General features: G+C 32.5%; 1 long non-coding RNA gene across 1 annotated transcript; it reads right to left on the bottom strand.

Moving 5' to 3' along the window:
• On the bottom strand, positions 1–5,326 carry LOC143063628 (uncharacterized). The gene is made up of 3 exons (XR_012975065.1): positions 5,101–5,326; positions 4,113–4,169; positions 1–436 (listed from the first exon to the last, which is right to left on the bottom strand). It is a non-coding gene; the product is annotated as an uncharacterized LOC143063628 (long non-coding RNA).
• Positions 5,327–10,597: the final 5,271 nt, after the last annotated feature.

Below are 10,597 nucleotides of genomic sequence, written 5' to 3'. Positions count from 1 at the left end.
ATGCATGTATACAATATATTAAATTAACAATAACAATAACACTACAAAAATATCACTAGAAATTCAATTTTACAGGCGATAGTCTTTTCACAGCGTCCTTTGTATTGTTGGCCCATCTGACAACAGAGAGACCTTCACCTTGATCTGTCTTTTTCTTTGGTGTAGCCGGTTGGTTTAATTTTATTTTCATGTTTATGTTGGAGTCAGTGATGTTTATTACAATGCAGTTCTTTCCAGATCCAAACGAATGTGAGTTCCTGAATATATATAACTGAACTCTGATATCATTGTCGTGTTCTGCTGCGATATCTAGTATATCAGTTCGTAGGTTCATTAAATACCTCTCTGCTTTATGCCCTAGCTCCTCGGCGGAATACATATTTAGTATATTGTGAATTTCCTCGTCGGGTGATAATTCCTCACTTGTATTACGGTTCTGAAATTCAAGACAGGTAGAATTAAAGTATTGATTCAAATATTCGAGTAAGGAACATATAAAATTACGAATGCAAACTTCACGGAATAAAAGACCTATCCCACCGTCTATGATACATTCTGACTCATAAACCGTCTTGCGTATAAAAATAACATCATGCAGAAATGCAACTTATATGTTACCCTACTAATTTTGAGTTTTTGCTTTTATCAAGAAGCAAAGTAGGGGCAAATATTTTAACAGAAGCATTTGGTAATCCATACAACATGAACAAATAGTATCTACTCCATGACTGATAGTCTTGAACATAAAAACCGTATATATCTAATTAACGATCATTCTAATTTTCAGTGTTTGGTACTGCCACTGTGGTACATAGTTTAACATAGGTAAAAAAAGCATAGAAGACTTTTTTGTTCGAAACACTAAAATGTTTAATAAAATTGAGAATGGAAATGGGGAATGTGTCAAAGAGACAACAACCCGACCATAGAGAAGACAACAGCAGAAGGTCACCAACAGGTCTTCAATGCAGCGAGAAATTCCCGCACCCGGAGGCATCCTTCAGCTGGCCCCTAAACAAATATATATATACTAGTTCAGTGATAATGAACGCCATACTGAACTTCAAATTGTACACAAGAAACTAAAATTAAAAATAATACAAGACTAACAAAGGCCAGAGGCTCCTGACTTGGGACAAGCGCAAAAATGCGGCGGGGTTAAACATGTTTATGAGATCTCAACCCTCCCCATATACCTCTAGCCAATGTAGAAAAGTAAACGCATAACAATACGCACATTAAAATTCAGTTCAAGAGAAGTCCGAGTCTGATGTCAGAAGATGTAACCAAAGAAAATAAACAAAATGACAATAATACATACTTTCCACATTGATATGTGTCCATACTTGTACTGATTTATTGAACATTTGTTCTTCAAATGTAATATTTTATAGAGGCCTTTTAAAATTTTTAGTTTAATAGACACATATTAATGAGGGCCCTCATGGGGTTTTTGATTATGTGATTACTTGGCCGTTTTTTTAATGATTATTTGATTATTAAGCCAAATATTTCATGATTATTTGATTACCTAGGACTGTATTTTTAGTTTATGATTATTTGATTACTAAAGATAAGCAAATATTTAATGATTATGTGATTATATTGGCAAAAAAATGGTGATTATGTGATTACTAGGACCCCCCCCATGAGGGGCCTCATTAATTATCGATTGAAAACTGTATTTAAACCCCACCCCATGTGTCGTTGGGATACATTTTTGTCAACGTATAATGCCACATCTCCTTTTCTTCAAACAATATTCTAAGGAAATCAAGAGACCAACATAAGGTCGACAAAAAAGACTAGTACATGTATTTAATTCAGACGTCCACCTCTAAATCACACTGACCTTTAGGAAGTTTGAAATTGTCTCTTTATTTATTATATCATTACGAAAAAAATTACAGCAATTTCAAATTATTTAGAAAATAACTTGCAATGTATGAAGAAAAAAATGTGTGTCCTATTAGAATCGAAATAATTCATGGGGGCTTGAACATATCGTGATTTTACCACGGGTTGTCCCTTTATGCCGACATTTTACCCCCCGCTATCGTCAGGGTAAAATATTTGTCATAAACGGCCAACCCGCGGTAAAATCACGATATATTCAAGCCCCCATGAATTATTTCTTAATCATACACCTCCTTTAAGATATATTTAAAATACTTTGAAGTTCAACTTTTTTAATGTTTGCATCTCTCGGTGCATAATTGCGATTGTGATGTAGGCCCCCACCCCCCACCCTCCTCTCGAGATATCCGTGGTAGATTTAAATGTGTACAAACATTTAAAAAATATCCGAATGCCGTGTTCGTATACTTCGCCTTAACAAGAAAAACAAGAATGTGTCCAAAGTACACGGATGCCCCACTCGCACTATCATTTTCCATGTTCAATGGACCATGAAATTGGATAAAAAATATAATTAGGCATTAAAATTAGAAAGATAATATCATAGGGAACATGTGTACTAAGTTTCAAGTTGATTGAACTTCAACTTCATCAAAAACTACCTTGACCAAAAACTTTAACCTGAAACGGGACAGACGGACGGACGAACGGACAGACAGACAGACAGACGGACGAACGGACGCACAGACCAGAAAACATAATGCCCCTCTACTATCGTAGGTGGGGCATAAAAATTAACGAAAAGTGTAATATCGCTAGAAAGAAGAAATCACAATAAAACGGAGAATATTATCAGATTATTACATGGCATTTTTCATATCGCATGTATTATCAGCCCTAGGTTCAATATCAGCCCAAGAGCCGCAAGGCTCGAGGGCTGATATTGACCGAGGGCTGATAATACATACGATATGAAAAATGACATGTTATGATCTTTTTATCATATGCTTCAACAGTAAAGAAAAATAACAGATTCATATAATGATCCTTTTAGAAAAGAAGTTCAAAGAGTGAAAAGTTCAGGGACGTCGGACCCAAATTTTGGTACATTCGATATGAGTCTTTCTAAAATATGCCTCAACAGAGAAAAAAAACCATTTTAACATTTAAAAATAAATATTTTTTTTTTTTTTTTTTATATTATTTTACACAATATATTTTCCAGTATCCAAATAATTGTTTTGTACACTACTTGGTAATGTTTTTCACTGAAAACGTAGTATTGAGGTGTATTTTCCGGAATTTGCCGAGTATCACCGGAATGCCATGTGATAACGTTACGGAAAGGCATGTGATAACAATCGAAGCATGTGATAAACTTTTCATATCAGCCCGCTACGCACTAATTGGAAAAAATATGAAATATGCGTTAATTTAATGCTATTATCATACGGTAAAATTCATATGTTATTTAGTCTAAGTATATGATAATTAGACATTATAACACATTACGAATAACAATAGGCGATGATTGATAAACGGATTAATGTCACTGTAATAATACATGTACTGGACTGTGATAAACGGATTGTCTCTTTTCGATATGACATGTCACAAACAATATTACGGATTAAAACGAAATATAAACATGTTAGGGTAAACATAAGCCCTTTGAAGTTTCGCACACTTTAAGAAATAAATAGTGACTTACAATTAAAATTCATAAATAAAAACGTTTTAGAAAAATATTCAAAACACCATGTCAATTGCATTGTATATCAAAATGTCAGAAAACATAAAGCATAAATAACCGAATATACGTTTGAAATACACAAAACCGAAAGTTCAAACTCAGATTGGAATAATTTGTAATAAACCATTTTTATATGACAATACACTGTTATCTTTGTCTATCTAAAAGGTCATATGGAAACACATGAACTTGGTGATCACCAGGTGCGGTTCCAGGATTTCGATAAAGGGGGAGGGGGTCCGCCTAGTTAGCCAACGTTTGGACTGATACTTGGAAAAAGTATATGCACTTATCATACATTTAGCTCCATAAAGGACCCTGCCCATCCGGTAATTCTGATCACATATTTCGTAAAATTAAAACACACTTTAAAACAGTATTTGAATAATCATTCCATTCCTCCCTGCATGAGGACTTGAAAATGAAACTTTTAGTGTTTTTAATTATTCTATCAATTATTATAAGGACCATTTCAAACAAATCATAAATACATTTGACTGACCTTCCTCCAAGTTTGTAGAGAATGCACCATGCTAACACTCTGTACTGCTACTTCAGTCTAAAATGCAAACATGTGTAGATGCATTTATGTAAGATAGGTATGATTTTCAAGTCAATTTGTAACCTATTCATTCTCTTTTTCGTGGTACTAATAGTTGCAAGCTCACAACCCATTGTTAAGACCGACAAAATATGATCAATTTTACAAATCGTAAGGATAACACAATTCTATCGATTTGGCTTTTATAACATCAATACCCCCGCCTTTATAACATCAATACCCCCGCCCTAGCAGTTTTAATAAAATATGGAAAAACAAAAAGTTATTAAGAAAACTAAAGAGACATATCTAACATCAGAAAGTCTTCTAAGTTTACATCAGAGACGATATGTCTTTGAAGCAGGAAATTATTTCCAACTAAAATAAAATAATTATCATTACTTTTGTAAGATTCTTATTGTTATAAAATAGTCTATATATTTGTATTTCACAAATGTATTATCTCCATCTTTGATTGAAAAGAAGATTTTTTTTTAATTATCTACTAAATTGCTAACAAGTAGCATGGTATATAAACCCCCTCAAGATTTATATTATATTAGTTGTATTTTGCAAAACTTTTAAGAATATTTGGTCTTCAATGCTCTTCAACTTCGTACTTTATTTGGCCTTTTTAAAAAAAAAATATTCGAGCGTCAATGATGTGTCTTTTGTAGACGAAACGTCTGGCGCATATATAAAATTAAATGCTGGTATCTAGCGAGTTTATATACATACACATGTATAAGACATTATTTTAGACAACAACAAACGATAATCACAAGTATTCATACTAAGATATGTGTTTACATCACATCAACTCTACATCACGTATATAACACGAAGGTATCACGTATCAATAAAGTATCTTATTTCCTGACTGCGTCAAATTGTCTTATATATGTTTACTGATAATGTTAATATATATATATATATATAAAACACCTACCGTTACAAGTTGGCCAACAGTCCATAAATGACCGGCTAAATTCTGCATTACAAAGAATTGTATTCCAGGATATCCTTAATTAATTATGCGATGAAATAACCGTATAGACTGACCCGACGCTACACTCGTATAGATACTTGTTTATGTTTACATGTAGGTACACGTATAGACTTGATTATGCATTGACCATTGACCATTGATGATTACGTAAAGTGACCTAATCACCGGTCAATGACCTTAAAGATTAGATGCCCTTGGGGTTTATTATTTATAACTGTAATGACCACAGATAACACAATAATATAAACGCTGGTTTCTCAGCGGGTGTCGCTGTTATTTATGCATGTATATTTAATATTTCAATGGTATTACCTCCTTGGTATTATGTATAAGTCGTTGATGAAAACATTTAGTAATCATTGATGTTACATCATATGCTATGGATTAAACGATCAATTGACATATAATTACATGTACATCTGCGGATGTAAAAAGCCTAGTCTTTTCTTATACTGTTCCCGGAATCTAGCGATTTATTTTACCGTAGCAAAGTAACATCTATGCCAAAAAATGTTAACAATTTAAAAACTAGTAGTATTTGTATTAAACATAGGTGTAAAACTGTATGTGCTTCTGTTAAGTTTCATTCTTACATCTGATGATGTAGCTTCAAGAGGCTTTCCCATGCCGACATCCCCAGATGAGGATCTAGGATTTTGTAAAAGAGGAGGATTCCAAACTAGACAAAATTATTATTAAGACATGTTAAAAAGCTTACGTATTTACTATATATGCAGCTCACTAAGCGCGGGGGAGGGATATAGAAAGAGGCCGTTTTCACACTGGTTTACTTAATTTATATCATGCACAGAAACGTGGTTAACCTTGCAGCTTCTGACATGTTGAAGTAGGTTTCATTGAATGTGTATTGTAAGTAAAGATGGTAAATACAACTAGATTTGTAATTGCTAGCAATAACGGATGGCACCCTCGTCCCCCCATTGCCATGATAACGGCAGCCATTTTGAAATTTCCAAAGTCAAAGAGCATATCTACACATGCAAATTGTAATTTTTGTAAAGTTTCATTTGTTGAAGCATTTTGAAATTTTGGACATTTTTGCTGTTTCCATGGTAACGGCGGCCAATTTGAAAATTTCAACTTCAAAATGCAACTCTGCCCATGCCAGTTACCATTTCTGTCAAGTTTCATCCAGTTTGCAGCATTTTGGTTTTTTTTTAATTTTGGGCATTTTTGCTGTTTCCATGGTTACAGTAGATAATTCCAAAATTCTAAAAGCAGACATCTCATTGCCATACGTCATGATATATATCAATACAGTTTCAGTTATTTCTATGCAATATTCTTAAAAAGAAAGCAGCTTTTATGTTTTCTCCATAGGCTCAATGTTCAACATTTGCCCTGTTTCCATGACAATGGCGGCCATTTTGGAATTTCTATATATTGTCTTGACATAGAGGCATACCAAGGAACATTTCCATAAAGTTTCATCAAGCTAGGTTTTATAATGAAAGATTTAGAATTTTGAATTTTTTTCACTTTTTTGCAGTTTCCATGGAAATGGCGGCCATTTAAAAAAATTCTAGGGTCAGATGCACAACTTCACATGGGGGTCCTCATTATGGTATAGTTGCAACAACATTGGATCACTCAATTCTGAGAAACACAATGGACAAAATGTGTGGAAGAATAATAAAAATAAGAAAAAAAGAAACGTAGAATAACAATACGTCACCCCAACTCCGTTGAGGGTGCCATAATTAGATGGTAAAAGAAGAGAGAAGAATAAAACAAAGAACAAGACGAGATAGACGTATTGAGACTCGGCTTTTTTTAGAACTAAACCGTTATTGTTGTTATACATACACATTGTCCTGCCAAACCTGTTCTCGCTAGACCGGAATAAGTTTTACGTTTTTATTTGGGTGGGTTCGGGAATTTTATTTTGAGACCAAGTCTGGTGTGATCTAAGCTGTACGAATAGAAACTGTAAATGAGAGTGTTTGCTCATTATGTAAATGATCAGATTGAATTAAGATAGATATGAATATGTCCCTGATCAAGCATATACAAAACGTATTTCTTCTACATTTTTGTACTTAACCTATTAAAATAGGTCTTTGCAATTGTATTTCAACACTTGCAGTACTTTTTAAAAGATACTAGAACACTCCCGTGATATCACGTGTCCGTGACTGAATTAAAGTATATAACTATGCGCAAGCCTTATTTTAGTATTAGTATTGTCATCTGATAAAGTCGTGCCGATTATAAGATACACAGTTTTTCTCTGCTTTCAAGTCTTTCTGTTTGAACCCGTCGAACTTAAACAATCATTTTAATTATTTGGAAAACAAAAGGTCCTGGAATGGAGTATTTTTTAATCAACAGCATTGTCCTATATAAGTTATAAATAAAGTTGAATTCTTTGCTTCGCTGTTTTTCATGCCCACTAACAAATTGAAACCTGTACCTATACGCCTTATTTTTAGTCCAGATTTTTAGTATTCGTATTGTTATCTTAGAAAGCCTTACTGATTAAAATACTACAATAGGTAACAATTTGACAATTTAGTAGTGTCAACCCTGTGGTTATGACCCGTGTATATAGCATATTAATCCTGAATACAACGTTTGGTGGTGCGCCTGTCAGATGCGGAACGTACAGATAAGGTAATAGGTAACAGGTGAATATACTATTGGTATCGGTAGCGGACTCGACCCGGAACTTCTTAATTATTGCCAATATTAATGACGTGGAAAACAAAAGGGCCTGGAGTGGTGTAATTTTTAATCTACACCTTTGTACTATATTAGTTATATATAAAGTTGAATTCTGTGATTCGTCGTTTTTACCTGATGACGGCTGACAAATTGGACCTCGTAATTTTAGTATTATAGATATAAACTTAGGACTGCTTAATCCTGATTTTGCTATTTTTCGCACAAAATCTTTTTCACACAACTGATGATAAGGTAAATTTTTAAGGTAAAGTGAACGAATATAATTCGTTATTTAAAACTCGTTTTATGCGTGGAAATAGTTTTAAGCACTGGACCTGAGACTTTTGTTATGTATATTAAATTCTATGGACTTACTGCCGATGTTGTTTTCCTTAATATGAGAGTACTATGACCATATAGGACTTGCTTGTTTAAAATTCGATTTATTTTTAATTTTCTTATTTCCATTGTTTTACTCTATTTCCATAATTTGCATACATTTCAATTGACTCTATTTATCTTATTACTTATCCTCAGCGAGGAGGTTATATTAGTATTAATATAACCTCCTTGTCCTCAGTGATTTTCATGACAATAGTTAACAAGTTCATGTCATAACATGCAGTATAGGTTCTAATTAACCTTTATATCTATTGTTATTTTTATTTGGCAAAGTGTATTGTTCATACATTTAGATCTTATCCGAGCGTGTTGTTAGGTCTTGTCGGACTGCTTTTAAAATAACAAAAATTTAAGACATTCATTCTTGATTCCATATAGTCGGAACGCTCCAGGGAAAGGCGTACAATTTTCACAATTTTGGCTTTAGAATAACAAAGGGTTACAGAACCCTGAAGGGATTTTCTATCTTTAAGATTCCTACAATTCCACGACAAATCGTGACAATAAGATGATTTACAGTGTAGTAGTTGAACTGAGTTATCATACATTATAAACAACATAAAGTTAAATGATGTCTTTAGAAACCAATATGAAAATTACAATTTAAACAAAATGTTCATAACCAGGATTATTAAATAAGGAATAACTGCTTTGATGACCAAAGGGGGACAATTTCATCAATGATAACATCAACCACGTTCGCCCATTGAAATTATTTCTGTTTTTATTTTATAGTATTAAGCCCATTTTCCCGTTATTATTAAAAAGGAACTGTTTGGACAGGTTTGTTCGTCCTGCATGTTCTATTCTTCTGTAATATAGGAATGTATATATAGGAATGTCCTATATTACAGAAGAATAGAACATGCGTTGGACAATTGGCGAAATAATGTCGCTTGTCTTCTACTTCCTTATAACTTTACAGAATCCACTGTCTTCCTAATCCCAATGTATTGCCTCTTTCTATATATATCCGAGGTTTTAACTTTGTAAATACTTTGTCATTTAATCAAACGAGCCAAAGTTCAAGAAGACATTATGAAATATTCTTGAACTTTTATCATATGCTTTATTTTCTCATGTATAAGTGATTTTACCTTATATCATTATATAGATTATCGAACAATATGTTGTTATGTTATCTTTCTTTTCAACTATCCTTTACTTAATATATAATTTTCTTTTTTAAAAGTATTCACATTCTTACATAAGTACTGCAAATCACGAAATTAAATGAATACCGGTTATTATAAAGCACATGAAATGGTGAAAAAAATTTGTATACAGTGGATTTCCTAAGGACTAGTGTATGAATCAATCTTAAAATTTCACTCTGAATCGATTTTTTTTAAATAATGGTACAAGTAATAAGAAGTAAGGAAGCATTTCTTTTATCAAAATGACATAAGAACCATGATATATGATGAACTAAATACTACATCAAATTAAACACCTTCACAAAGTTTGTACACCTATAAGTAACCCTTTTTCGGTAATTGTAACTTCATTAACGTCCAGTGACAAATATAATTTTAAAAACAAACTTCAAATCTTTAAAAACAAATCTGGTTATATAAAAAGAATGTTAGCTCTCAATAGGGAAGGATAGTCTTTCTGGAATTTGACCTAATTTTGTTTTGGAGCATGATGAATGCGGGATATTTAATTACAATTAATTTCAGATTACACAGTGACAAAACTTCTAGTTCTATTATTTTATATGCAGTTTATGTTTACATTGGAATATGGATTGTACTGCAAAAAACAAGAAGACCCATGTATTCATGATATAATGTACCATGGACTGTTAACACATTTTATGACTATGTATATTGATAGTATCACCATTTTTGATAGCTATACAAACACTTTCATACAGTGAAGAAGTCAAGTTGTAATACGAATTGATAAACTTATTAAACGGGAGTTCCAGTGATTTATCACGGGATGTAAGATATAACTCAATAATAGTAAAGCAGTTACTTATGAATAGAATGTAATTATGTATTCCATGCCTGGTAATAACGTTCCTATAGAAAATTTTAACAAGTTATTTAAATGCACTTTAAATATATGATCACCGTATCAATTTAATTTAAAATATACAACAAGATCTAATATTTCATCTTAAACCACTTTGTTTACATTGGTATCTTATAAAATATTAAAATGATCATCCTTTCAAAATTAAAAGAGTATGAAATTAAAACGAGATAAACATTGAAAATTGATAAAGAAAGTAGAATACTCATGACTTATCGGGACGACTTGAAGTTAATATAATAGAAGTAGAAGAAAAAACACGCACAACGTATTTCATAGGAAACTGTTCTTGGAACTATAAACGTCT

Source organism: Mytilus galloprovincialis, chromosome 1, assembly GCF_965363235.1.
Source record: "Mytilus galloprovincialis chromosome 1, xbMytGall1.hap1.1, whole genome shotgun sequence".
Classification (NCBI taxonomy): Eukaryota; Metazoa; Mollusca; class Bivalvia; order Mytilida; family Mytilidae; genus Mytilus; species Mytilus galloprovincialis.
This window is presented reverse-complemented; position numbering and strand designations above follow the sequence as displayed.